The sequence below is a fragment of the Lithobates pipiens genome, unplaced genomic scaffold (genome assembly GCF_037356315.1).
Source record: "Lithobates pipiens isolate NorthernLeopardFrog02 unplaced genomic scaffold, aLitPip1_a1.2 Scaffold_93, whole genome shotgun sequence".
NCBI classification, from domain to species: Eukaryota; Metazoa; Chordata; class Amphibia; order Anura; family Ranidae; genus Lithobates; species Lithobates pipiens.
In genome coordinates, this window is record NW_027507916.1 from 257553 (window position 1) to 264407 (window position 6855).

At 48.5% G+C, this 6855-nt stretch overlaps 1 non-coding gene across 1 annotated transcript; it reads right to left on the reverse strand.

Annotated features, from left to right (window-relative positions):
• Nucleotides 1–6039: 6039 nt before the first annotated feature.
• TRNAG-UCC (transfer RNA glycine (anticodon UCC)) lies at nt 6040–6111 on the reverse strand. The gene has a single exon. It is a non-coding gene; the product is annotated as a tRNA-Gly (tRNA).
• Nucleotides 6112–6855: the final 744 nt, after the last annotated feature.

Consider the following 6855-nt stretch of genomic DNA (forward strand, 5'->3'; position numbering starts at 1 on the left):
TGCGGATTGTCACCTACTGTGTCACTTTTCTGCTAAGGTGGTCTTTTGTTGGGTCCCAGAGTGAAGATAGGCAGCAGAGAGATGTTGCAATCTCTCTGCTGCACACAGCTTCCTACACAGTGAGGGCAGGACTGGAGGGATGCAGGGCAGTGAGAGATGATGTCATCTCCCTGCTCCCCTGCCTGCTGGCTGCCTGATTGGCCAGCAGCCCTCCCTCACCCATCCACTCAGCGCGGGTACCCGCGGAACCGGCCGCGCGGGTACCCGCGGAACCGGCCGCGATTGGACCCGCGGAACCGGCCCGCGGGTACCCGCGGAACCGGCCGCGATTGGACCCGCGGAACCGGCTTTGCCGGTATTCTCGGAGGGGGCAATTGACCCGCTGCCCCCCCCCTGGATCCGCCCCTGATTGAAGCCCTGGTAAGGGAGCAGAAGCGGGGATGTGATCTAGTAAAATCTATTTGTTCACTTAGGAACAATAAATGTGTCGATCGATATTCCTTCTTTGTTCTCCTTTCAGCAGCCTCTTATCATACGGATCAGCTTGTAATGCCGCATTTTCAGGGTCCAGTGTTTTGCGGGAGCTTGCGCTGGTCAGCGCCTCATAGAGCAGCTGGGGGGGGTTAGCGGGTGAGCCAGGCTCCTCCCACCTGCCCCCACCCCCTCGCCATCTCCCGGGTGTGCCGCAGTGTGGATTTCTATCAGCAAAAAAATAAAAAAATAAAAGAGAAAAATTCTATATATTGAAATGCAGTTTGTTTAATGGAAGTGATGTAGAATCTCTCAGTAGTCGTGTAATAAAATAATTATCTCTCGTGTCACCGTTTCTAGATGTGTGTTTTATTTTCATGTGCGGGGACACCGTGTCCTGTAAGTGGCCAGAAACAGATCCTTGTCCGATCGACACCGACAGGCTCTGATTCTGGACACTCCATAATTCAGAAAAATTAGGGGTGCTGAAACCGAAAATGCAGGATGCACTTAGTGGAAAACCGAAAACCTTTATTTTTATATACAATTGTATTATATTTGACTTATTAAATTGAGGATATTAATTAATATGAGGTTATTGTTGCCCATTATTGGCACCTTTTTACTGCAAGAAAAGCTCAGGAAAAATGCAGTCTGCAGTCTCTGACCGTCTCTTGTATCGTGTCCTCTCTGACCGTCTCTTGTATCGTGTCCTCTCTGACCGTCTCTTGTATCGTGTCCTCTCTGACCGTCTCTTGTATCGTGTCCTCAGTCTATTGACCGTCTCTTGCATCGTGTCCTCAGTCTATTGACCGTCTCTTGCATCGTGTCCTCAGTCTATTGACCGTCTCTTGCATCGTGTCCTCAGTCTATTGACCGTCTCTTGCATCGTGTCCTCAGTCTATTGACCGTCTCTTGCATTGTGTCCTCAGTCTATTGACCATCTCTTGCATCGTGTCCTCAGTCTATTGATCGTCTCTTGCATCGTGTCCTCTCTGACCGTCTCTTGCATCGTGTCCTCAGTCTCTGACCGTCTCTTGCATCGTGTCCTCAGTCTCTGTCTCTTGCATCGTGTCCTCAGTCTCTGTCTCTTGCATCGTGTCCTCAGTCTCTGTCTCTTGCATCGTGTCCTCAGTCTCTGACCGTCTCTTGCATCGTGTCCTCAGTCTCTGACCGTCTCATGCATCGTGTCCTCAGTCTCTGACCGTCTCTTGCATCGTGTCCTCAGTCTATTGACCTTCTCTTGCATCGTGTCTGCAGCCTTACTTAAATATCAGCGCCCATCAAAGGCAGCCTACCAGTGTCTGGGTCGTTTAGAGCGGCGATTTCCCGCTGTGTCATGGAGCTGGATTTGAATTTCTCGGGCCGGGAGGCCGCAGTAACGAAGTCCCACCTCCTGTGATGGACGTCACACTGTTTACATTTCCCGCCACTGGATGTGTGTGCCATCTATTGACACTTTGGGCCCAATCTGGAGATTTTCACTTAGGGCTGTACTGACTTTTGTTGCCAGCGGTTTAGACATTAATGGCTGTGTGTTGAGTTATTTTGAGGGGACAGGAAATTTACACTGTTATACAAGCTGTACACTCACTACTTTACATTGTAGACAAGTGTCATTTCTTCAGTGTTGTCACATGAAAAGAGAGAAGAAATGTCACTGAGGGGTGTACTTACTTTTGTCACATACTGCATATACTGTACACTCACCGGCCACTTTATTATTTCCTCCTTGCTAGTAGCAGGTCGGACCCCCTTTATTAGATTCCCTATTGGTAGCAATTTTCACCCGTGATCTCAATGTTGGGGGTTATAAGTCCACAGATGGATGTCTGTATTGCTAGGACCCCCCACTCAGGTCACCAACCAATACCCCCCCCACAGAAATCCGGAGCACGGAACCCCACACATCATGGGGGGACTGACACCAATTATTCCCATCACCATGACGATGATAAACAATCACTGATCAAATTCTATGATGAAATATTGGAAATCAATCTACCTTGTTATTTACTTAACCACTTGCTTACTGGGCACTTAAACCCCTCCTCCTGCCCAGACCAATTTTCAGCGCTGATGCACTTTGAATGACAATTACGCGGTCATACAACACTGTACCCAAATGAAATTTTTATCATTTTTTTCCCACAAATAGATATTTCTTTTGGTGGTATTTAATTACAGCTGGGAGATTTATTTTTTGCTAAACAAACAAAAAAAGATGCAAAAAAAAAATAAAAAATCATGTTTAATAGTTTGTTATAAAATTTTGCAAACAGGTAATTTTTCTCATTCATTGAAGTGCGCTGATGAGGCGGCACTAGTGGGCACTGATAGGCATAGTTAAGGCGGCACCGATGGGCACAGATAAGGCGGCACCGATGGGCACAGATAAGATGGCACGGATGGGTGGCACTAAGGGGCACTGATAGGTACCACTGATAGATGAGACTGATTGGCACTGATAGGTGGCACTGATGGGCAGCCCTGCTGAGCACTGATGGGCACTGGTAGATGACACTGATGGGCACAGATATGTGGCCCTGGGGTGCAGCACCTTTGTTGAGGCAGGTTGTGGGCACTGCTGGGTGGCACTGTGGGCACTGCTGGGTGGCACTGTGGGCACTGCAGGGTGGCACTGACGGGGGCACTTATTTTTTTATTATGTTCAGTGATGAGGGGGCAGGTGGGCACTGGCAGGGCAGGCCGTGATCGGGACTAATGTCCCGATCACGGCCGCTGGTGATCGGATCTTTTTTTTTCTCCTCGCGCTGTCAGCGCGAGGAGGAATAATAGCCGATTACCGTCTCCGTTATATCACATGATCAGCTGTCATTGGCTGACAGCTGATCATGTGATAAGGGGTCGGGATCGACCCCTTGCTCGGATCAGTGATCAGGCGAGTCTCATAGACTCGCCGATCACAGAGCGTGCCGCGTGCGCCCCTCGTGCACGGGACGACGTCAATAGACGTAGACCCGGCAAAGGAGATCCGCGCTGTAGCCGTCATTCGGCTATAGCACGGGTCTCAAGTGGTTAAAAATACCCCCCCCCGGTGATAATTACATTACTGAGGGGTGTACTTACTTTTTTCAGCTACTGTACACCCACCGGATTGGACCCCCCATGACAGTAATTATAACCCCCAATATTGGGGTCACTGACAGCAATTACAACCCCCAACATTGAGGTTACTGGTAGAAATTATAACCCCCAACATTGGGGTCACTGGCAGCAATTACAACCCTCAACATTGGGGTCACAAAGTAATTATAACCACCAATTTTGGGGTCAAGGGTAGCAATTATAACCCCCAACATTCGGGTCACTGGCACCAATAATTACCAACAACATTGGGGTCACTGGTAGCAATTATAACCCCCAACATTGGGGTCACTGGCAGCAATTACAACCCTCAACATTGGGGTTACAAAGTAATTATAACCACCAATTTTGGGGTCAAGGGTAGCAATTATAACCCCCAACATTCGGGTCACTGGCACCACTAATTACCAACAACATTAGGGTCACTGGCAGCAATTATAACCCCCAAAATTGGGTTCACTGGCAGCAATTACAACCCCCAACATTGGGGTCACTGTCAGCAATAATAACCCCCAACATTGGGGTCACTGTCAGCAATAATAACCCACAACATTGGGGTCACTGACAGCAATTGTAACCTCCAACATTGGGGTCGCTGACAGCAATTATAACCTCCAACATTGGGGTCACTGACAGATATTATAACACCCCACATTGGGGTCACTGGCAGCAATTTTAACCCCCAACATTGGGGTCACTAGTGGCAATTATAACCCCCAACATTGGGATCACTGGCAGCAATTATAACCCCCAACATTGGGGTCTCTGGAAGAAATTATAATCCCCAACAGTGGGGTCAGTGGTAGCAATTTTATCTCACAACATTGAGGCCACTGGCAGCAATTATAACTCCAACATTGGGGTCACTGGTAGCAAATATAACCCCCAACATTGGGGTCCCTGGTAGTAATTATAACCCCCAACATTCGGGTCACTGGCACCAATAATTACCAACAACATTGGGGTCACTGGCAGCAATTATAACCCCCAACATTGGGGTCACTGGCAGCAATTAAAACTCCAACATTGGGGGCACTGGTAACAATTATAACCCCCAACATTGGGGTCACTCTCAGCAATTATAACTCCAAAATTGGGGTCACTGGAACCAAAGGGTCTGGTATGGATATTTAGGGGGACCCCCACGTCAATTTTTTTTTTTAATTTGACACAGGGTTCCCCTTAATATCCATGTCAGACCTGAAGGGCCTGGTAATTGAATTTAGGGGAACCCCCACGCTTTTTTTTTTTTATCAATGAATGAATTGTCGGCTAATACAGAGAACACTCATTGAATGTTCTCTGTATTACGGGAGCCGACAATATAGCCGCAAGTGATTTTAAAAGACTTTTTTTCCTGCACAAATGACACTTTGTGCAGGGACAGTTCTAAGCACGGGAAACATGCGCCCCTTCACAGGCATACTATAGACACCCCCCAGGCACGAAATTTAAAGGAATATTACACTTTTATTGTTTCACTTTAATCATTATTAAAATCACTGCTCCTGAAAAAACAGCCGTTTTTAAAACTTTTTTTTGCATTGATCCATGCCCCCTGGGGCAGGACCCGGGTCCCCAAACACTTTTTATGACAGTAACTTGCATATTAGCTTTTAAAATTAGCACTTTAGATTGTGAACGTTGGAGTCCCATAGACTTTAATAGGGTTCTAAAGTTCACACGAAGTTTAGGTCTGTTCACAGGTTCTGGTGCGAACCGAACAGGGGGGTGTTCGGCTCATCCCTATTCACAAGCTCCCCCCTGTGTAGTTCTGGGCGGATCCCTCACTTTTCTCATGACCATCCTCACCCCATGAAGGTGAAATCTTCCATGGAGCTCCAGATTGAGGGCGATTGATGGTTATTTTGTATTTCTTCCATTCGTGAATAATCTCTCCAACAGTTGTCTTCTTCTCCTCACCAAGCTTCTTGCTGATGGTCTTGTAGCCCATTCCAGCCTTGTGCAGGTCTCCAATCTTCTCCCCGACGTCCTCTGACAGCTCTTTGGTCTTCCCCATGATGGTGAGGATTGGAGGGAAGGGATTCTGTGGACAGGCGTCTTCTATACACATAACAAGTGGTCGTTAGGAGAACCTTCTTACATTGACAGGACTAATCTGTGTACCACATGAGCACCTAGTGGAGCCAGTCTGTGGGGGGAGGGTTATTGTTGGTTGGTAGGTGTTTTTTCCCCCACTGTATATAGTACATAGCCGGCCTTTCTTCAGCAAAGTTGTGAAGAAGAGCCTAGAAAATACCTGAAAGGTAGCCGAGTGCTCCACCTACTGGCTGACACTGAGAATACAGAACAATCACACCTACCTGCAAGAAATCTATTCTAAGGTGTGTAATAAAATCCATACAAACCCACGACATTCACTTCATTCCTTTACATTTTATCCCATCGCTAATCTGCACTCCACATATAATTCCAGTCTCTGGGGAGAATCTTGGCGATTATGTTGGCCGGGAATCGAACCCGGGTCGTCTGCTTGGAAAGCAGCTGTGCTCACCACTGCACCACCAACACAAAAAGTTGCATGTTTTTGTTGTGTGGGGGGAAACCGGAGTACCCGGGGAAAACCCACGCAAGCACAGGGAGAACATGCAAACTCCATGCAGATGGTGTCCTGGTCAGGTCTTGAACCGAGGACCCCAGTGCTGCAAGGCTCACCGCTAAGCCTCTGTGCTGCCCCATGTTAATGTGGAACTTCACCTAAAAAGGGAAGTTCCCCTCCTCCTCCTCCCTCGCTCCTCCTCCGCATCTTCAACCTGAACCCTGAAGGGGCGGGGACAGGACACCTCACCTGGGAATGGAAGGCTTGCTCCTAATAGATGGTGGAGACAGTCCACTGACAATACTGCTTTATATTTGTTGTGTCTTCCCCTTCACACAGCACAACTTCAACAACATTCGAAAAATTTCTACTCACCTGTAAAGGGGGAACTCCATGCAAACAAAATGACCTCCAAAATCTATACCAGACCCCCATCCGTGCACCCAGCCTGGCAGGCCAGGAAAGAGTGGGTGAGCATGCACCTCCCCCAACAGGGGCGGGCTGGGCCGGGGGGCAGGGCACCCCCCCCACCAGCGGACTTATCTAACACCCTCCCCCACCAGCGGACTTATCTAACTCCCTCCCCCCACCAGCCTACTTATCTAACACCCTACTCCCCAGTGGACTTATCTAACACCCTCCCCCCCACCAGCGGGCTTATCTAACACCCTCCCCCCCACCAGCGAACTTATCTAACTCCCTCCCCCCTCCAGCGG